Source organism: Marmota monax, unplaced genomic scaffold (genome assembly GCF_021218885.2).
Source record: "Marmota monax isolate L192 unplaced genomic scaffold, Marmota_monax_Labrador192_F-V1.1 WCK01_AAM20220418_F8-fsc00052, whole genome shotgun sequence".
NCBI lineage: Eukaryota > Metazoa > Chordata > Mammalia > Rodentia > Sciuridae > Marmota > Marmota monax.
The window spans coordinates 6,361,425-6,385,147 of NW_026693473.1; positions in this window are offsets into that span (position 1 = coordinate 6,361,425).

The following is a 23,723-nucleotide window of genomic DNA, read 5'->3' on the forward strand; positions in this document are numbered from 1 at the left end:
ACAAGTGTGTGCCAACATCCCTGGCCCTCTGAGTTTTATATAAGTTGTTGCATATCTCAAACATTCATTTTTATTCCATTGTATGGATGTACCAGAGTTTGTTCATCCATTTACCAAGTGAGATACATTTAGATTGTTTCCAGGGTTTTTGCTATAACAAAACTACTATAATAGGTATCATTTTGTTTGCTTATCTTTAACAGTGCTGGGATTGAACCCAGGGCCTTACACATGCTAAGCAAGCACTCTGCCACTTAGCTACATCTTCAGCTCCTAATTATAGGGTTTTTTTGTTTGTTTTAAGAGACAGAGAGAATTTTTTAATATTTATTTTTTAGTTTTCGGTGGACACAACATCTTTATTTTATTTTTATGTGGTGCTGAGGATCGAACCCAGCGCCCTGCGCATGCCAGGCGAGCGTGCTACCGCTTAAGCCACATCCCCAGCCCAAATTATAGGTTTTGTGTGAACTTAAATGTATGCTTCTTTTAAGAATATGATTGATAGATCATGGTAAATGCATACTTAGTTTTTTAAGAAACTGCTATGCTATTTTCCAGCATGACTCTTACTTTACATTCCACCAACAATGTATTAGAAGTCCAGTTTCTCCCCATCCTTCCCAGCATTATCGCTTTTTTTTTTTTCCTCTTTGTTTTGTTTTTGTTTTCTGGCAGTATGGAACTCAAACCCAGGGCCTCATACTTGCTAGGCAAGCACCGCACCACTGAGCCACATCCCCAACCCTTTATATTTTATTTTGAAACAAGGTCTTACTAAGTTGCCCAGGCTGTTCTCAAATTTTCAAGCTTCCTGCCTCAACCCCAAGTAGCTGATATTACAGGCATGCACCACCACACCTGGCTGGTTTTTGCTGTCAATAATAGGTTTATCTCTCTCTCGTGGTTCCTTTTCTTTAAAAAAAAAAAAAAAGTGGGGGGAAGGTCTCACCCCAAAACTGATTTCTGAATAGGATGTACACTCTCTCCCCAAATCCTACTTTCTTTTGTGTGCTTACAAATGAAGGACTTGAGCCCCTTTTGTTGGGATTGCATTACCTGTCATTGTAAAGAAACAAAGCCCTCATGGGTAAGTTATAAAATTGCTTGAAATATTGCAGGGCATGGTGGTACACACCTGTAGTACTGGCTATTTCAGGAGCTGACACAGGAGGCTCTTGAGTTCAAGGCCATCCTCAGCAACTTAACAAGGCCCACAGCAACTTAATCAGAGTGTCTCAAAACAAAAAGGTCTGGGGATGTAGCTCAGTGGTAAAGCACCCCTGGGTTCAATCCCAGTACCAAACAACAAAACCTAATTCATATAGTCTGTGTCTTTTTTAACTCCCTTTTTGAGATGGCTCTAGGAAACATCTGTTAAATGAATCTAGACAATTCTTTTGAGAAGTGATGTGAATTAAAATAACCTACATAGGATGCTGTCCACAGGTGGCAAACTTAATATCCAACAAGCCAAATAAGTAAAATGAACAGGTGAAACAGACGTAATGACAATGGACAGTGAAAGTGACTGTGAAGAGGCAGAGAACTCAAGCAAGTCTAAAGGGCAAATGCATGACTCATTTCCAGCAGAAGGTTTCTAAGTAGGAACATGAAGATCAGGAATCATGAGAAATAAAGAATCTTGAATTTTGGGGTGAACTCTCCCAAATATTAAATGCTGGCAATTCGTTCCATTTCTTTAGAACATGAAATCATGTCAGACAAAACATGTCTGGACCAGATTCAGCCTTCAGCCACCAGCATATCTTCTCTGATGTGGCCTAACCTGGAGAGGGCTGGCACCACTCTACTGCTAGGAGATTTTCAGGGCCTCCCAAGATCTCTCCTCTACTCTGGGTCTGCAATGTGCTCTTGGTCTTGGCACTCTGGCTTCTTTAGGAAAAGAATATCTATCTCTTGTCCTCAGAGACTTCACCAAGTATTCAGTCCCTCCTTTACTAACCATTCTCTAAGCTTCCAGGGACTCTGAGGCTCAAGGAGCATATGGTATACTGTCTCCTCTGCCCATGTGGCTGCCATTTGTCAAGGCCAGCTCTATCTAAAGGAGAATGTCGGCTTTTTGCAGAGCTCTAATATGTAGCCTTGTCAGAAATTGGTCCACAGGAGTCTACCTCCACTACATCTCATCACTCTCACTCTTGCCAGAAAAAAAAAAAAAAGAAGTTTTCCTGTTCCCAAGAGCCCTCTTTTCCTAGGACACCTTCCCCTGAGTTCCTGCTTCACATTGCTGATACACATTTAGTCCTCCATATCTGTGGGTTCCACATTGGTGGATTCAACCAACCAAGGATTTAAAATATTCAGAGCCAGACACAGCACAGAGCTGTAAAGTGACACAGGAATCAGAGACTGGAGGATCACAAGTTCAAGGCCATTCTTGGCAATTTAGAAAGACCCTGCCTCGAATTTTAAAAAGGGATGGAGATGTAAATTAGTAGTAAGATGCCCCTAGGTTCAATCTATAGTATCAGGAAAAAAAATGCTCAGGAGTAGTTGGGCATGGTGGCAGAGGTCTGCAATCCCAGATGCAGGAGGTTGAGGCAGGAGGATCACAAGTTCAAGGCCAACCTGGGCAATTTTGCAAGACCTTGTTTCAAAAAAATTAAAAGAAATTTAAAAGGCCCAGGAAGGTAGCTCAGTGGTAGTATCTCTTGTCTAGCATGCAGGAGGCCCCGGATTCAGTCCCCAGTGTATCAAAAAAAAAAAAAAAAAAAAAAGAGGGAAAAATATGCCTGTACTGAACATATACAGTCATTTTTTTCTCATAATTACTCCCCAGACATTATAGAATAACAACAATTTACAAAGCATTTATATGGTATTAGACATTAAAAGAAATCTAGAGATGATGTAAAGTATATGGGTATGCACACGTTATATCCAAATGCTATGCCATTTTACATAAGGGACTTGAGCATCCATGGATTTTGAAATCTGTAGGAGTTCCTGGAACTAATCCCCCTAGATACCAAGAGGTGATTGTACTGTATTCTAAAACTAACATGTTGACTACTCTCTCCTACTTAGGATATAGAGCATAGGTAAATCTTGAGTCTGGGAGAATAGGCCTCCACTACTCAGAGGCACCTAAGGGAGGTACTGGGTTGCACTACATTTCATTGGCTGTAACTATTATTTGAAGAATTAGAAGGGAAGATTCAAGTGAAAAGTCAAGATATACAAGAACATATGAATGAATCAAAGTGAAGCGTAGGACCAGGATTATATCAGTAGGAAAGGAAAAATAAAATAAAGCAACAGTATAATAATCTCTATTAGGGCCTAGAAGTTAGTCTATTGTGGAACCCTCCTGGGTTCAAATCCTGACTCTACCACTTTATAGCTTTGCAGTCTCAGTTCCTTGACCCTTTTGTGTTGCCAGTATCTCATCTATAAAATATGGCCAATATTCCTTTTAAGGTAGTTATGAATATTAAATGTTAATACATGTAAAAGTATTTAGAATAATATCTGGCACATGGTTAAATATTCTACTTGTTATTGATATTATTGTTCTTATTGGTTCTATTATAAAGGTGGTGGTAAACCAAATTTCCTAAAAATAAAATTCATAAATTCAGTAGGGGAAAAAAGTTCCTGCAAGTAGATGGAGGTTGGAGAAAAAAAAATAAAACTACACCAGTACCACCCTCAAAAAAAAAAAAAAAAAAAAAAAAAAAAACCAGCATGGGAGATAGGGAGATAGGATAGGATTTAGGTGGGAAAATATCTTAGAGAATTTTGGCCATAGGGAATAAAAAGAAAGTGTAGAAAAGCTAAATGGAGCTAGGGTAAAAATTAAGCTGCAAGAAAAAAATACGTAGCAGTATTCAGAATATTCATTTCTGAGCATGATCTTTGCCTGAATAATTTGATCAGGCTGATGAAATTGTTCTTTTGTAAAGATGCTTGCTACTTTCTACCCAGCAAATACCAGGGAATGAAGTGCTTATCTCTTCTTTCCCAAAATTTAACCAGATAAAGACAAGTTGATTACTTTTTTATATACTGAAGCTGTAGGTTTTCATAAAATAGAAATAATGGCAACTAGAAATTTTTATCACTTAGAGCTTTCAAAGTTTTTACACCTTTAAGTCAGATGGATGGCACACCCATGTAGTCCCAGCTACTTGGGAAACTGATCACTTGAGCTCAGGAATTCAAGGTCAGGATGAGCAACCTAATGAGACCTCACCATCAAAGAGAAAAAAAGATTTTGTATATTTGCTTTTTGCCAAAATATGTGATATATGCAGAAATGAAATTTTCTTTCTTATATTTTCTATCTTCATATAATTGGGATTAAAAGCATGTCAAAGCCTGAGATGTAGCTCAGTAGTAGAGCACCTGCCTAGCATGTGTGAGGCTCAGGGTTCAATCCCAGCACCACAACAACCACCACCACTACCAAAAAAAGTTAAAAAGTTCAAGATTCTGGACTTAATGAAAGTATATTAAAACTATCCTGTTATTACCCCTAACTGTGTAAATCAACAGAGAAGGAGGATTCATTTCCCAAAAAAATGACCATCTTCCTACCTGACAAAATTTAAATATTTACTAAAACCCATGTACCAGGGGTGACAAAAGTCATCACAAAGGGGTAAAAGGGGTACTTGGTTGTACTAAAGTCCATCAGCTATGAACTAACTGTGGTTTAGAGGGAAACTGGGGAAATGGGGGGAAAGCTCCAGACACGGCAGGACACAAGAGTGAAGTGATGGGGTTGAGATAAACTTCACATTTTTATTCACTAACTGATTTTTCATGAAAGCAACCATTTTATCCTTTCCTAAAGAGGATAACATAGTTACAAAAGAACATAAAAGCTGGACTGGGGTTGTAGTTCAATGGTACAGCACCTGCTACCTGGATCCAGTCCCCAGCGTGCACGCATACATACACATACACACACACACACACACACAAAATGCTAGGGTTCAAAGAAGACTAAGATTGAGTTTATAAGAAGCTCTTAAAACTACTGGATGAGACAGATAAATAGCAAGATGTTAAGGTCACTTTGGGTTCCCACACAAACGGAGTCCACAGACTGGTATATCATTTGATACCAAAATAAATAAAACTTTTTACATTGTTTATACATCTTCAAACTTACAGGTGAAATTCTGAACAAATATCAAATATTACGTGGAACTTTTTTCCACATTAAGAGAAATATTTTTCTCCTGATAATTAAAAAATATATAAGCTTTGAGGCAGGTTCTTTTCAACACACACACACAACTTCAAATGACTGTACAATAATCCTCCACACTGCATGAACAGAGCATGAACAAGTAAGGCTGAAGAGCAAATGCAAGTTGGAAATCAGATAAAGTTACCTACAGCAATGGAAGTGAAGGAATGGGAGTTATCAGCCTGAAGGAGATAACTTTCTAACTTTCGGGTAGGAGGAGACTATTTTACCTTTTCTTCTTCTTATTTTTTTTCCAGTACTGGATATTGAATCCGGAGGCACTTTACCACTGAGCCACGTTCCCAGCCCTTTTTATTATTTTTTTTCTTTTTTATTTTGAGGCAGGATCTTGCTAAGTTGCCCAGGCTGGACTCCTACTTGTGATCCTCCTGCCTTGGCCTCCTGAGTAGCTGGGATTACACGCATGTGCAACAGTGTGCCCAGTTGTGTTTTACCTTTTCTTTTACTAATTAGTGTTTCCTAAAAGGCATCCATTTTGTATTTTCTTGAATATCATTCAGCTATCATTCTTGAATATCATTCAGCTACATAAGCCATATTCTTCTTTTTTTTTTTTTAAATCAGGGATTGAACCCAGGAACCTTAAGCCACATCCCCAGCCCTTTTTTATATTTTATTTAGAGACAGAGACAGGGTCTTTCTAAGTTGCTTAAGGCCTCCAGGAAAAGTTGCTGAGGCTGGCTTTGAATTTGCAATCCTCTTGCTTCAGCCTCCCAAAATACTAGGATTATAGGCATGCGCCACAACACCCAGCACATAAACCACATTCTTACCTTACCAAAAATAAAATGGCTGGGGAGCTGGGTATAATATAGAAAAGTTGTAAAATCATCTGATTTGGAGGGTTTTTTGTTTGTAAATATAGGTTTCACCATCACTATTCATCTAGCCTTAGGCCACATATCATCTGTCTGCACATGTCCAAGCCTGCATGCATTCCTCTAGCACAAACATATTTCATCCAAATAACTGATATCCATAGGGAGAGCCCAAGATGGCAAGGACTGTGAATATTAGAGGCATTTTGTTTAAAAATCCAAGGAAAAATGCAGTATACTGCAAAAGTTTTCATCTTTTTGTGTTTTAATGTTTGGTGTTTATAAAATTAAACATCAGTTATTTGGAATCTCTATCCCTAAAAACCACACCCCCCATGCCAGACAGTAGAATTCAATACCCAGTATTAAAAAACATGTTTATATAAATACACACATATGTATATGTGTGTGTGTGTGTGTTTTGAATGCCTAGTATGTATCAAGCTATGTGCTCAATGTAGGAATATTCATTCCATTGAGAAATTCAAATATTTGCTCTTTTTATTCATTGCACAAATTGCTTTTGAGTGTCTAATACTAAACTAAATACTAGAAATATTATGGCAAATAAAAATACTCTTGTTCCCTAAAAAAGAATGTACAGTCTCCAGTTAGAGGAGCAAGCATGTGAACAAGCTACCTCACTTTAGGAAATACACTCTAACAGGGGGATGAGCACAGGAGGCTGCTACCCAGACCCAGGCCAGGACAACAACTTTCCCCAAGGTGACATTTAAACTGAGACCTGAGGGGACAGCTACTAGCGCAGTTCTTGGCAGAAGGAACTGGCATGTGTAGAGTCCTAGTGCCAGAGAGAGCTCAGTGCATTCTGGAAATGATTATATTAAAAAAAAAAAAAAGTAAATGCAGCATAAATCACCAGCTAACTCCAAGGGTACTTCAAGACTAAATTGAGGCATCTGATAATTATCCCAAGAACAGATTTCCCCAAAGTGTGAAGGGATGGTAAGCAATAAGATTATAAATGACACAAAGACCAATGATTTGTTTTTGTCTTTGTTTTTTGGTAGTTAATGGATTTAATATGCATTACAAAAATATCTAACCCCTACTCCCATGCATTACTTTTCATATTATTGCTTAGGAAGTTTAGCAACAAAACCAATTCAACTGACACACAAAGTGATAAATATATCATGCTACAACTGGGCATGGTGGCACACATCTATAATCCCAGTGACTGGGGAGGCTGAGGCAAGAGAATTGTAAATTGGAAGACAGCCTCAGCAACTTAGCAAGACCCTCAGCAACTTAGCAAGAACCTATTTCAAAACAAAAGCAAAAAATTAGAAGGGCTAGGGATGTAGCTCAGTGGTAAAGCGTCCCTGGGATCAATTCCCAGTAACCCTGCCCCCACAATTGTGTTACAGTTGGTTCCGGAACAAGTATGAATGAATGATGTTTGGAGTAAACTCCCTCAAGTCAACAGATTGCTATGGAAAGTTTTTATGAAGGGAGGTAACATGACAAAATTCGAAATATTATTAGGGTAGAGAACTGGTGGCAGTCCTGTCTCAATCCATTTTCTGCTGCTTTAACAGAATATTTGAGACTGAGTAATGAATAAATAATAGAAGTTTATTTAGTTCATGGCTCTGGAGGCTGGGAAGTCCAAGAGCACATGGTGCCAGCATATGGTGAGGCCTTCTGTGCTGTCAACGCATGGCAGAATGTGGAAGAGTAAAAGCGGGCAAGAGGAAGAGCAAGAGAGGTCCAAACTCACTTTTATAACAAACCTACTCTCTCCATAATTGGCCTTCTCCCACAACAACATTAATTAATCCATTCATGATGGCAGAGCTCCCATGGCCTAATCATTTCTTATTAGGCTCTACTTCCTAACACCTTTGCATTGGGGATTAAGTTTCCAACTCATGACTTTGAGATTAAAAAAAAGAGAGAGAGAGATGACTGTAGCAGATGAAAAAAAAAAAAAAAACAAGATTAGTGTTTTTCTTATTGTTGGTCTTACTGTGAGACATTTGAATCATGGCAGGCAATATTTAGGAGGACTTAAACTTCTGGCTAAGTCCTATTAGTATATTCTTTTTAAAAAAATATTTATTTTTTAGTTTTAGGTGGATACAATATCTCTATTTTATTTGTTTATGTGGTGCTGAGGATCGAATCCTGTGCCTTAGGCATGCTAGGCAAGCATACGACCTCTGAGCCACAACCCCAGCCCCCTATTAGTATATTCTGAAATCAAATTTAAAGTTGTAATTGGCAGAGGTTTTTTTCAATGAAACATAATAAGACAGGATAAATAATATGTGGCAGATTCACACATAATCCAATGACATCACACACAATAATACCTTTAATTATATGTGCATGTGTGTGTTTATCAGCCTACCATAACTAGAACACATACCTGAGAAAGTCAGCTTATCCAGAGAAAAGGTTTATTTTAGCTCATGATTTTGAGCTTTCAGTCCATGATTTGTTGGTCCCATTGCTTTTGGGCCTGTGGTGGAGCAGCATGTTATGGTGGCAATGCATTGCAAAACCACCTACTCGTTATTAGGATGCTAAAGAAAAAAGGAAAGAGATGGAGCCCATGATATCCCCTTTAAGACATCCCCCTAGTGACTGAAAGGCCTCTCACTAAACTTCAACTGTTAATGCTCCTATCACTATGGGCTGGGGAACTATGTGTCTTTTTAACACATAGTCCTTTGGAGGACACTTGTCCAGATCACAGCATATACATGTATGCATGCATATGAGTCTTTACAGATCACAATATAAAATATTTTTCTTGGTTGGGGATGTAGCTCAGTGATAGAACACTTGCTTAGCAGTCACAAGGCCCTGGGTTCAATCCCTAGGGCCACACACACATAAAATGTTTTTCTTACCATGGGTCAAGATCAAAGAAAGAGTTTTTTTGGTTTGGGGTTTTTTATTTTCCAAGTATTAGGGATTAAACCTAGAGGCACTCAATCATTGAGTTACACTCCCAGCCCTTTTTATTTTATTTTGACACAGGGTCTCACTACGCTTCCCAGGCTGGCCTCAAACATCCAGTTCTCCTGCCTCAGGCTCCTGAACTGCTAGGATTACAGAGGTGTGCCACTATGTTCAGTTTCTCAAAGAAAGTTTAAAAGCAACTAGAGCTAGATCAGTTAGGAGGTTGTTGCAATATTTCATTCATCCATTCAACCCATATTTATTCACAAAATGTGCAAAATGCTGTTCTAGGCACTGAGAATATAGTTGATGGACTAAATAGATAATAGAAAAATGTACCCAATCTCACAAGATTTACAGTTTGAAACCCAGGCTTCACACAGGCAACATGTACACTCTACCTAAGAGCCCCTAAGTTACACTTTGGTGAGGAGATGATACAATGATCAAGTAACCAAATAAATTCCTAAGGCAATTTAAAGGTTGTCAAGTTCTTAAAAGTAATAAATCCGAGGGAGAATCATAGACTTCACATAGGCTGTTTTGCTATTGCTGTCCTTGTTTGGCTTAGGTAATGACAATGAAAATTAAGAGAAGTAGAGAGGATCAAAGTACATTTAAGAGTCTGGCACAATGGCACACACCTGTAATCCCAGCAGCTCAGGAGGCTGAGACAGGAGGATCGTGAGTTCAAAGCCAGCCTCAGCAAATTAGTGAGGCCCTAAGCAACTCAACGAGACCCCTTTCTGTATTTAATATATAAAAAGGGCTGGTGATATGGCTCAGTGGTTAAGTGCACCTGGGTTCAATCCCCAGTATCAAAAAAAAAGGAATAATTTTGCTGAAGCATATTATTAAAAAATATTTTTAGTTGAAGATGCACACAATACCTTTATTTATTTATTTTTATGTGGTGCTGAGGATTGAACCCAGTGCCTCACACATGCTAGACAAGCACCCTACCACTGAGCTACAACCCCAACCCTTAAGCCTATTTTTTTTTTAGAGAGAGAATTTTTTAAATATATTTTTTTAGTGTTTTTTTTTTCGGCAGACACAACATCTTTGTTTGTATGTGGTGCTGACGATCGAACCCGGGCTGCACGCATGCCAGGCGAGCTCACTACCGCTTGAGCCACATCCCCAGCCCCCTTAAGCCTATTTTTAATATGGAATGTAGAGTAAAGACAAAGTGATCATGTGATTGCTCTGCTCCAAACCCTCCCACAGCTCCCTTTTGTGTTCAGAGTAAAACCCAAAATCCTTCTAATAAAAAAGCTCATATGACCTGGGCTTGAGTACCTCTGACCATATTATCTCTAATAATACCCTGTCTCTTCCAGCTGCATGGCCATCTTCCTATTCCTCAAGCCCCCTATTAAGGTCCTGATCCAGGTCCTTACCAACTGTCCCTTCTTCTCCAAGCCCTCACTTCTTTCAAATGTCTCCTTTTTGAAGAGCTCTCTTCTACCACCCTGTCTAGTACTACAACTACAGGAAATTCATTCCTCAGCTCTCTCAATTTGTCCCTGTAGCACTTACTGTGAGACAGATAGATAGATAGCACTCTGACATGCTATAAAACTTATTTATTATCCTCATTGTCTCTCTCGCCACAGGACTGTAACTCTCTTTAAGACTAGAGTGTTACTTGGCACCTTGTATATGCTCAATAAATATTTGTTGATTAAACCAAGACAACTCCCAGGTTTCTAGTTGGAGCAACTGGGTGATAGTGGCTCACTGAGGCAGGAAACACAGGAGGGTGTAGGATATAATGGGAAGTGATAAGTTCAGTTTGGGAATGCTGTCTGTCTTGAGACCAATATCCAAGGGGGAAAGCCCTTGAGGCAGCTGAATATATGAATTTGGGGCTCAAAAGAGCCAGAGACATACATTTGTTGGTCACTGGCTTATAGAAGGTATTTAAATGGGTGAGAATGACAAGAAAATGTATTTAGAGGTGAACAGAAGAATCTTGGGAAACAGCAGGAGAAACAGAAGAAGAGCCCACAAAGGAAAGAGATGGAGACTGAGAGTTAGGAGGAAAAGGAGGAGTTGTAGAAATCTACAGGAAAGTAATTTTAGGAAGGAAGGCTAAAATTACCCCAAAACTTAGTGGCTTAAAACAAAATACACTTATCACGTCACTACCTGATAAAACACAGAATGCTACAACCATCAGATGTACAGATGTTTTCCACACTAACAAACTCTGTGACACTAGGAGGGTGTCCTATACTTCAATTCTGACCTCATTTACCTAGGGTCAGGTCCCACAAGTTAGGAGCTCAATGCCACAAGACTGCCCCCATTTCAGATGCCAGTTGCAAGGCTAGACTTCCTGCTTCTCCCTGACTAGCTGTAAATCAGAAATTCCCATGATTCCCTTTCCCTGGGAACACATCCACATGCACCCTCTTGGCATGTGGATATGTTCACCAACCTAGAAGTTCATTGAATCTGGTTGTGCAAGAGCTTTTGTGGACTTAATCTCCAGTTCCTTCCAGGTTGGTAGGTATCTCCAGTTCCTTCCAGGTTGGTAGGTAGAACTGAAAGTTCCAACCCTACAATCACTTGTATCTTCTGCTGACCATTCCCATCCTGAGGCTATCTGGGGCAAGTTAACTCGTTAGCATAAATCCAAGTATGATCAAAAAGGGGCTCATTATGGCTATCATCAAGATGATGGTCTAGGTTGTGGTCTCATATGTAGGCTTGACTTGGAAGTTACCTTCTTCCAAATTGTTAGTAAACTGTTCCAGTTGTCATCAGGATTCAGTTTTTGGAGGGCTTTCAGACAGAGTGCATCCAATCATTTCTCTCATGGGGCACCTCACAACATGGAAGTTTTCTTCATTTGAGAAAAATGCAAGACAAATCAGAAAAAATACAAGCCAGTCTTTGATTATCTACCCTCAGTAGCACTGTCATCCTATCTCACTTTTGTCTTTTTCTATTCATTCCATGCAAGTTGTTAGGTTTAGCATACACAAAGGGAAAGGATTTCAAAAGGGAGTGAATACAAGGAGGTGGGGAACACTAGGTGCCATTTTGAAACAGCCTGCTATGGAAGATGTGTCAGCAATGCTAAAAGTCAGAGAGTGGCCAAGTATCCAGGAGATGTGGCAATGAGGATGAGCCATTTGTAATTTTAGAGAGAGCTAGTTTAGGAGAATATGGGGGGAAAGACCACACTGTGATGGACTAAAGAGTGTGTCAGAATTGAAGGATAGGGCAGAGAGTATAGATGATTTTTTCAAAATACTTAGGAGAGGGCTGGGGATATAGCTCAGTTGGTAGAGTGCTTGCCTCAAAATACTTAGGAGAGGAAAAACCGAGATAGGATGGCTGGAGGAAGGAATGGAATCAAAGCCAGTTTGTAGAGTTGTTTTTATTGTTTTGTTTTAATTGGAAGAGATTTGAATGCATTGAAAAGCTATTGGGGGGCTGGGGATGTGGCTCAAGCGGTGGCGTACTCACCTGGCATGTGCTGGGTGCTGGGTTTGATCCTCAACATCACATAAAAATAAAATAAAGATATTGTGTCCACCTAAAAACTAAAAAATAAATATTTTTTAAAAAAGCTATTGGGTAGGCATGAACAGAAGGAAGAGATTGATTTAAAAAAAAAATTTAAAGGCAATACTCCTGAAGGAATAAGCTCCCAATACAAGTAGTACTTCTAGGCAATGGGATAGGAAGAGAAGTCAGGTGTGGATGCAGGACAGTTTTTGGAAGGGGCATCAGGTAGTCAGCAGAAGCTTCTAGTTTATCTGTTAGTGAAGAATATTCTCCATATTCTTCATCCACTGAGAGAAGAGGGGAGATGATGTGGTAGGAAATTTCCAAAGTCTGAAGAAGATTTAAAATGAATGCATTCAAAGGAAAAAAAAAAAGAGAGATTAAGGGCAACTTTGAGGACTCTTTGAGATTAGAGACCCTGAAGTTGCAGGTATCATTCTGTTTTTGTGTTATTTGCTCCAGCACACTAGGCAGCTCAGGTATAATTTAGGAGGGTCAACAAGTAATCAGATCGAGCTAGAGTCAAAATTGCATAAGGTGGGCACTGCAGAGAATATGGTGCAAAGAAATCAATGGCATTGGCAAGAGAAATGGACAATGTGACCTAGCTAATGTCAATATAAAACAATGACTTAATTTAAAGGAAATAAGAAAATAGTTTATTCTGAGCCAAATATAAGTGACCATCGCCTGGGAACACAGATTCAAGTTACCCTAGATAACATGGTCCGCCGTGAAAGAGGTTATATGAATTTCTATAGTCACAGCAAAAGAAATTTATAAATTAATACCAATCATATGAATGGGAGCATCAGGTAAGTAGACTACAGAAAGCTGGGAAATCTAGGTTTCAGATGTTACCCAGAGAATTCTTAGCCTTAAGGTTGGTAGAAGCTGGAGGTCTACTAAACCTGACTATCTATTCCCAGAAGTATTTCCATTGGTTAGGAGAATGTTAGATTAGACACAAAAGGTAAGGCAAGGGGCTGGGGTTGTGGCTCAGTGGTAGAGCACTTGCCTTGCACACATGAGGCACTGGGTTCAATCCTCAGCACCACATAAAATAAATAAATTAGTAAAACAAAGGTAATGTGTTCATGTTCAATTAAAAAAAAAAAGTAAGGCAAGTGGCTTGCAGAGTCAGGAAGTAGAGAGAAGGTGGATGGAGAAAATAGAAGGGCCAACTTCTCAATACAACTGGAAACCAGGCACAGGGAGCAAAATGAAATGAGAGTGAAATTTATAGTTGTGATCAGAGATAGAAACAAATCACTTGGATGATGTTATAAGGGATGGAGAAAACCAGTAGTGAGTATGTGAGAAAGATGATATATGCTTAAATAGATGCCACTTGTCAAGCCCTTATTCGTCCAGGCTTACTGTGTTAAGTGCTTTATCTGTATAATTTCATTTAATTCAGCCAACAAAGGTAAAGCTTTTATCAGCATTATATTGAGGGAGAAAGAGGCTCAGAGAAGCTGAGTAACTTGCCCAAGGTCACATAGGAAAGAAAAGGGGTAAAATTTGAAATCCACCTCTAGACCACTAGGTCTCCAAGAGTAAATCCCCACCACCAGCAGGAGGATTGCTTGACAGAACTTGCTAGAAATGCAACTGATCAGGTCCCACCCAGGACCTACTAAATCAGAAACTCCTGGGGTGTCTTTTATGTTTCAGTGTGCCTTGTGCCTAACTCTAAACATGCTGAAACCTGAGAGGACTATTCCAGGGGAAACTGCCTCTCAGGTGCCCAGCCAGGCAGGTGTGATAAAGATGAGTGGAGGACAGAAGAAAGAATGATTTTGAAAGTGAAGGAAAAGTAACTGGGTAGAGAGTCCCAGGATGGCTGGGGGGTGTAGCTCAGTGGTAGAGCATTTACCTAATATGTGTGAGGCCCTGGGGGTTCAATCCCCAGCAACACACACACACACACACACACACACACACAACCAGAATGGCACCTAACTCAGAAGACTGAGAGAGAGAGAAGAGGAAGAGGGTCTTTGCCCTCAGGTCTCATTTGACAATGTCTGGAGATATTTTTGGTTGTCATGACCAAGGGAGCTCTTCTGGCATCTAGTGCATAGAAGCCAAGGATATTGCCAAATATCCTCCAATACTGAGGCAGCTCCCCAGTAGAACATTCTCCAGGCCAAAGTGTCAATAATACCAAGGTTGGGAAATCCTGGCTAGGCATATGTGAGTTGTCAATGCCCAACCTTGAGTGAAGGCAGTAAGATGTGAAGGCTCCAGATACAGACAGCCTTGGGTTCAAGTCCAAGCTCTGCTACTCACTGCCTCTATGACCTTGAGCAAGTTCATTAACCTCTCTGAGCCTTGGTTTTATCATCTAATAATCACTCTGATATTTATACATATGTGTATAAAATCCTCTAATATATATTTAAAATCATTTTGTGTTGAAAATGTTGGTACTGTGACTGGCACATGTTAAAATAATAAATATTAGTTCACATAAACATAGGCAATAGCAAAATACTAATAAAAATGATAGCTAAGGTTTTTTTAAAATGTCAGTTTTATTGAAGTATAATTTGTATAGAGTAAAAGTTATCCTTTTTAAGTATGTGAATTTGGATAAATGTATGCAATTGTGAAATGATTACTACCACAATCAAGGAAGGTATCACACAATGTCATCATCTCCCCCCCCCCAAAAAAAATTCTCTCATACCCATTTGTAAAAAAAAGAACAAGAACAAGAATTCATCTAGGCTGGGGGTGCAGCTTGGTGGTAGAACATATGCAACAGGGCCCTGAGTTCAATTCCCAGCATGGGGACTTAGCGGATCCCCAGCTATAGGCAACCACTGATCTGCTTTCTGTCCCTACACTATTTAAAATATGTTTTAGTTGTTTATGGACATTTATTTATTTATTTATTCATTCATTCATTCATTCACATGTGGTGCTGAGAATCTAACTCAGTGCCTTACACATGCCAGGCAACCACTCTGCCACTGAGCCACCAGTCCAGCCCTGTCCCTACACCTTTGAGCCTTTTCAAAATTTGATGTAAATGGAATCACAGAACATGTAGTTCTTTTGAGTCTGGCTTCTTTTGCTTACATAATATTTTTGAGATTCGTCATGTTTTCTTTTCATGTTTAGTAACTTTGTTCCTTTTTTATTTGAGTAGTATTTCATCGTTGGGCTGTAATACAGTTTATTCATTTACCAACCAATGGACTTTTAATTTATTCACCAGAGGTGGAATTGCCAGGTTCTGTCTTAAGGGCATGTTAAATTTTGTAAGAAACTGCTGAACAGTTTTCAAGGTGAATGTCATTTTGCACGGTTGACCCAAATCTGTGCCCAAACTTGATGCTGTCAGTTTTTGTCTTGTTTTGTTTGTTTATTTATTTATTTCAGTACTGGGGAATTGAACCCAGAGGTGCTCTACCACTGAGTGACATCCCCAACCCTTTTTTATTTTTTTATTTTGAGACAGGGTCTTGTTAAGTTGCTAAGGCTGGCCTCAAAGTATGATCCTCCTGCCTCAGCCTCCCTTAGTAGCTGGGATTACTGACATGTTTGTTTTATAATTTAATTTTAGCCATTCTGGAAGGCAGGTGGAAGTATCTTATTGTTGTGGGTTTGGGGGGTTGTATTTGTTTGTTTGTTTGTTTAAAACAGGGTCTCATTATGTTACCCAGGCAGGTCTTGAACTCTTAGATTCAATCTTCCTGCTATAGCCTCCTCAGTACCTGGGACTACCACCAGGTAGCTCTTGCGTTTTTGACATGCATTTTCTCTAGTACCTAGAAATGTTAAGCCCCTTTGTTCTGGTTTCATTTTATAACATATAGACCATTTTTAGTGTTTTAAATTTCACAAAAGACTATAGTAGGTAGGTAGAAGTAAACAATATATTCATACCGACAGGAATCAAATGCACGCCTTCTCCCCAGGGCTCTCTCTCCAAAGGGGCTGCTTTCCCATCTCCCATCAGGAAGGAGATGTCTGGTTTTGTGTCCTCTCAAGCAGCCCAAGCTGCAGCCAATCTGCGTCATCCTTGCTGTGTAATTAGAGGCTGGAGGTGCCCACGTGTCTCATTTTTAGGATCCTGTGGGCTACATTTGGCCCAGATTAGGTTATACTTTAGGCATTTCACTGCATATACTTTTGTATCTTCTTTTTCCCCTCAATGTTCCATTCCTCAGAAGGTGCTTCAAAGAACAAACGGAGCCGGGCTGTGCTCAGAGTCTCATTCTCTGAGGACAGTGGGGCGGCAGAGGTCTCCGTCACACGTGACCACCAAAGCAGGAAAGGAAAGAAACAAAACCCACCAGCCGTGGATGGCTCACAGTCTTGGACTCAAACTGCTGCACTTACTAAAATTAAAATTGTCTGTCCACAAAAAGCTTTTTTTTTTTTTTTTTTTACAAGTGGGCACTGGCCCGGCTCACCTCATTCACGTTTTCCTCTTCCTTTTACTCCCTGAGCTCCATCACCACCACCACAGCTTTTCTTGCCTCCTAGTGATGGGTGCCAGAGGAAACACAGGATTCTCAATTAAATGTGAATTTCAGATTCACAACAAATACATAAATAAATGTTTGCTGGTGCTGGGGATCAGACCAGAGCCTTGCGCATGCTGAGAGCATGCTTTACAGCTGAGCCGCACTTCAGCCTATATATATATATCACTTTTTTTCATAAGTTTATCTCGTGCAATACTTAGAGGCCTCCTCCACTACTAATATTGGGAGAGTTCACTTATTTTTATCAAGGAAGTCATATTTGGGGAGAGAGACAAGAACCTACTTGATGTCTACTGTACCTAGGCTGGTTTGTTTTCAGAAGCACAGACTATAAACAACTACTAATTATTTTACCCACCGCTGCAGCCATCATGAGACTTTGCAAGCATAAAGGACCAGAGCTCCATGGTCCTGGGTGACCTACCTTTCAGGAATAATCCCTGTTAAAAAGAGAGGGGGAAAAAAAAGCAAAGCAAAGCTCCTTCTGGGCTGCCTCTGTGGAGGACCAGATGAAAGACGGACTACCCCGCCTACCCCACACAGCGCGGCCAGGGAAGGAGTGAGCTCATCTTATTAAAAGGCTGTTTAAACCCATTTCTAGAACCAGCCTGACATAAATTCATTCGTTTGATTTTAATATTTTTGTATTGTTGCACTGGCTAGCAAATCTAGATTTAATTTAAATTAAATTTAATTTAAATTCATTCGTTTAATTTTAATATTTTTGTATTGTTGCACTGGCTAGCAAATCTGCTAAGGTATGCAAAAAAAAAAGTATATTTCATTATTTTTGGTTTTGTTTTGGTGTTCATGGTACTGGGGATGGAACTCAGGGCCTCAAATATGCAAAGCAAGTGCTCTACCACTGGGTTATCTCCAGTCTTTTTTAAATTTTTATTTAATTTTTATTTTTTTATTTTGAGTCAGTCTTGCTAAATTGCCAAGGCTGACCTCAAACTTACGATCTTTCTGCCTCAACTTCCTGTTGCTGGGTTTACAGGCATGCTCCACTACACTTCAAACAATGTTTAAAAATAAATTTTATAAAAGATGCTGTTGGGGGGCTGGGGATATAGCTCAGATGGTAGAGTACTTGCCTCACAAGTGCTTTCCTGGGCTCAATCCCCAGCACTGCCAAAAAAAAAAAAAAAAAAAAAAAGTGTTGTTGGTATATCTCCGTAATATAGCTCAGTGGTAGAATACTTACCTAACAAGTGTGAAGCTCTGGGTTCACTGAAACAACAAATAAGAAAGAATTTACTGAATGCCAGGTTCCCTATGTGCATTATCTAAATGTATCTAATTTTACCTAAATACTTCTGGGTTGTATGCTGTGAGACTCCGAATACTTTAGTAAATTTCTCGGAGCTAATTGGGGAGCTTGGATTTGAATTTGGGTCAGTCTGATTCTGGAATCAGAGGTGTCCCTTCTAATTCATACAAGTCTGATACCACAGTCATCCTGGAAGAGGAAGGAGAAACTTCCCAGTAAAAATGCTAAGTAGTATTCGGGAATTATCTCACCGGGTCAGGCCATAGTACAAGACCTGTGAGTCCACCAAACACACAGAAGCCATCTGGGAGCTCTACAGCAACACAAAGGGTAGGTGTGAGATGTTATGGCCAGGGATGTTTAAAAGGCAGCATTGGGGCTTGAGAGGAGATTCAGGACTGCATATTGTTGTCCAAATATAACTGACATAAAAGGGAGTACAACTGCCTTGTAATTGACAGAAGCTAGAGCAGGGAGGAGAGCAGGAATCCAGGCAGGCAGAGAAACCCGATCATGCTTCGAGCCATCAAAGCACTATGACGTGACTGTGACTCTGAGGTAATGTCTGGGCCAGCCATGTCAAGGACTGGGACCGGTGTCCTCAGGTGTGAATGCCAATAACAACAAAGCTAACACTTTACACAGAACTTTCCATGTGCCAGGCCAGTGCTATATATCCATTCACTCATTGAATCTTCACAACCACCATTTGAGATAAGTACTCTTTTGGTACCAGAGATTGGACTCAGAGGCATGTGACCACTGAGCCACATCCCCAGTCCTATTTTATATTTTATTTAGAGACAGGGTCTCACTGAGTTGCTTAGCCCCTTGCTTTTGCTGAGGCTGGCTTTGAACTACGATCCTCCTGTCTCAGCCTCCTGAGCCATTGGGATTACAGGCATGTGCCACTGCACCCGGCCGAGACAAGCACTCTTATTATCCCCTTTTGTATATGAGGAAACTGAGGCAGAGATATGATAAGTAATTTGCCAAAGATCCACAGCAAATAGGTGGTGGAACTGGAATTCAAATTAGGCTCTTTTCCATCAGGCCAGACTGCTGTGTGGTAAATATCTGCACCTGTCCAGGAACTAGACCAGTATTAAGAAGATCTGAAGGATTGAAATTATAAATGGGGATCAGTTTACCCAAGGAGGATACATAATATAGATGAGAAGGCCATTGGAGAAGGTCACAGTTAAAGGAGCAGTCAGAGCCTCTGAAGTAGACAAAGAAGGAGCAATCAGAGGGTTGGAAGGTAATCAGGCTTGTGTACTACCAGGGAAGTAGAAAGAGGAGGAAGGTAATCCACAGCACCAGTGCTACCAGGAGATCAGAGAGTGGGGTCTAAGAGAAAGTCACTGAAACTGACAATATGATGCTTGTTACTCTGAGTTATTCTATAAGGATGCAGATTTGGCTACTGTAATAAAGACCAAAATAACAGGGAGAAGTGTATTTCCCACACATACAGTCTAGCAGTGAACAGCTCAGGGCTAAGATGGTGGAGCTACTTTATTGGGGACCCCTGTGCCTTCTAGCTTGTTCAGCTTGATGTTTCTATCTCAGGTCTACAATACTGTTCCGGACATCCCTCTACCAGTGTGAAGGTGAAAGCAAAAGTGGATGGCATGCCCCTTCCTTTTATGGGCATAACCCAGAAGTTAAAAACGTGGCAGCACCTAGCTGCAAGGGAAGCTGGGAAGGGCAGTTTCTGCTGGTCAATCTGTTATAAGGTAAAACTGAGGTTCTGCTTCTAAAGGAAGAAGAAGAAAACAGATATGGGGATATAACTCTCTCCCTTAGAGGTCATTGGCCATCTTTACAGGTACAGTTTCCCTGAGGGAACCTAAGGCATTTGTAGGCAGATGATGGAGTGAACAGAGATGAAGAAATATATCTGTGAAGGCCCATGGTCACTGGATATAGAGAAACTCAGTAGTTTGAGGAGTAGCAGAACTGGGAGATGGTTTGCATAAGAAAGAGAGGAACTGAGTATATTTGTGGGAAGCAAGAAAAATCAGGAGGGAAGAGAGATCAGCTGCTGGAGCAGATAAAGACAGTTGATGGGGGCTGGGGATGTGGCTCAAGCGGTAGCGCGCTCGCCTGGTGTGCCTGCGGCCCGGGTTCGATCCTCAGCACCACATACAAACAAAGATGTTGTGTCCGCCAAAAACTAAAATAAATAAATAAAAAAAAAAAAAAAAAAAAAAGACAGTTGATGGCACATGGCTCCAAGGAGAAAGGATTGAGGGTACATTTGGAGAGGTTAGCTTTAGACACTTTGTTTTTGAAATGAGAGAGAAGATAATGAGTCAAGATATAGAAAAATTTCAATGTGAAGAGGAGGAAAGTCGAGGAAGCCTGGGTCCAGGTAGCAGGTGAGATCATCGGCCTTCACGCACTGTGTTTGCAAATGTGAAGGTGCTGGGAGCTTATGAAATCGCAGTGATGCTCCATCTGCCTGACTAGCATCTGATTGCCTGCAGCCACCCTAATCTCTGAGGAGATTAATGAATATGCAGTATTTCCCTCCTACAGAGTTAGGAACCTATGGCAGGGATGGAAAAGCCAAACAGACACAGAGTTGCCCTCAATATATGTGTTTGTTAAATAAGTGAATGCATGAATGAACAGACAAGCACGTTTCATATTCTGCAACTTTGGATAGTTGCACATGTTCAGCACATTTAAATTCCACTTCAAATAGTGCAATTCCTAACATTCATTTCAACAGATTCCATTTCAAAACTTGCTTTCTTCTTTTCTAAAGCATGGAATTTCTGAGGTATGGATTTTACAAGACAGCATCTAGGCCTTGTGTCTGTCGGTCAGGCTAAATGTTGTCTTTCTCCAACTTAAAAAAAAAATAGCATCAGTAATAAGTTGGCTGGGCTGGGGGTACTCAGTGGTAGAGCACCTGCCTGGCATGGAGAAGGCACTAGGGGTTCAATCCCCAGCACTGGGTGGGGAAGAAAGGTTAGGATGGGTTTTAGTTTTTTTGTTTTTTTTTTTTTCCTAAAAGGAAAACATTCATTCATGGAAGTCTTTTGTGTGTATTTTTTTTAATATTTTTGAGTTATTGATGGACCTTTATTTTATTCATTTATTTATATGTGGTGCTGAGAATCGAACCCAGTGCCTCACACATGCTAGGCAAGTACTCTACCTCTGAGCCACAACCCCAGCCCTTTGGTATGTATTTGTTTCCAATAGCCATAATGTCGCTTCATTTCATATGTCAAGCAAGCCATGAGAAAACTTGAGTGTTCAGATATTTTAGACAAAAAAAAAAAAAAATACCAACTTCCCCTCACCACCCCACTCCTGCCCTCAGGTCATGTTTCTCACTTCTATTTCATATTTCAGAGATTATTTCTAAAGAAGACAGTGGAATTAGGAGAAGATCAAATTACCTTATCGATCATCAATCATTCATAAAATCAGGAAGCCTTTTATTATACTGTTCTGGAGTCTAAACAAAATGACAGAGCCGGTGGCTGCAGACACAGAGGCTCAGAGGCGCCCTCCTGTGGGATGGTCCCCACGCAGTGACCACATGAGACCTGGGCCCTCCCCTGAGCTGCTTTCCGCAGAAGCTGTTCTGCTACAAGACACCAGCCGTCTTCAGGACAGTGGGAGAGTCTCCAGGTTAAATTCTCACCACTGCAGGGATCCTGAGCAAGCAGAGGGATTACGTCATCTGCATTACCGTTCCCCTTTCTGGCTCCAGCACAAGGAAGCAGAGCCCTTGCTTTTCTCCTCACCTTCAGATGCCAGTGCGCCAAGCAGCCTTCACCTTCTGAAGGGCAAAGCCGCCTCTGGTCTGCTCCCCCTGGAAATCCCCCTGAACTTGGCTCTTACCAGACAAGCAATCCCTGACTCTGGTACAAGACAAAAAGCAGATGGGCAAGGGACCTGAGAGTACTGTCCTCTCCCTTCCTCAGAGGGAATGGCTTTTGAAGAATACATTTGGGACACTACTTCTGCCTCCTGAGTGTTATCTGAGAACACTGAGCTTCCCAGTCTGCTGGGCATGAGCAGGGTACCAATGGCAACACCATGATTGCTCTCCATCCCTCCCTGCCTTCCACAGTATTCCACCATTCCACCAGCTTTTGGTTGAAGACAACCCACTGGCCCTATATTCCATTTTTTTTTTTTTTTTAGTACTTGGGATTTAACCCAGGGCTGCCTAACCACTGAATTACATCCCAGTCCTTTTTATTTTGAGACAAGTTCTCACAAAATGGCTTAGGGCCTCGCTAAATTGTTGAGGCTGACTTTGAACTTTCAGTCCTCCTTTCTCCCCCTCCCGGGTCTCTGGGATTATAAACATGTGTGGCCACCCTCAGCTGGTATTCCCTTTTTGGCATCAGAGCCTCTGACTTCTCAGCTAGCAGCACTCAGAGTGGGCAGTGGAGCTGTTTCTGCCTAGGGCAAGGGGAGCACTCTCTTACCTGACTTTCTTTTCTTTTTTTCTGTGACCTCCCTCTTTTCCTTACTACAAAGACTACATACTAAGCAGACCACACATTTCCCAGATGTTTTACTAATGAAAAGTAAAGGAATAGATGCACTAAAATTACAATGTAGCATTTGTGTCAAATCGGTTACAAATTAGTCCTAAATCTCATCCATCCTCTCTGACCACATGGTTTTGGTCACCCAATATAGACCTCTTAGCCCATGCCACTGTCCCCAGGCTGACCCGGCCTGGGCCTGGCTTCCTTTCTAATTACAGAGAAGCTACTCCATGGAGCTTCTGTGTCTGAATCTTGCCCCAGCACTGCTTGATATATCTGATATTTTATACCCAGTGTTTAGTTCTGGGTGTCAGATTTTAAGAAGCACGCTGACAGATCGGAGAGAGCAACCAGGTGGTGAGGTATCTGGAAACCATCTTACACCAAGAATGATCAGAGAAACCAGGGACACAGGCCAGAGAAGAGGGCCATGGAAGGATATGGATGTCACAGATGCTCCCACACTGGAAGAGGGCAGAACTGGGACTGATGGGACACATGCAGTGTTTTCAGCCCAACATAAAGGATATATTTCTTACACTAACCCAGTTATACTAAAGTGGTGCAGACTATTCTCAGAAAACAGTAAGTTCCTCTTTACCAAAACTATTCCAGCAGAGATTAGCTGGTCCTCCAGCGGAGATGTTCTAGACAGGATTCTTTTGTCAGGCAGGTGGCTGGCCTTCCAACTTCATATGAAGAAGACAGAGAGAGGGTCCGGAGGTTTTGGGTAACTGTGATCCTATTAAGCCTCACTGCCTGCTGCACTCTAGACATCAGTCAGCTTCCACCTATTATTATTACCCTTTGAAATTCTGACATACTGTCCAGGAATTTCAAATGTTCCCTTTTGTAGGGTGACACGGCCTGCTTGCTTTACATTTTAAACTTCAA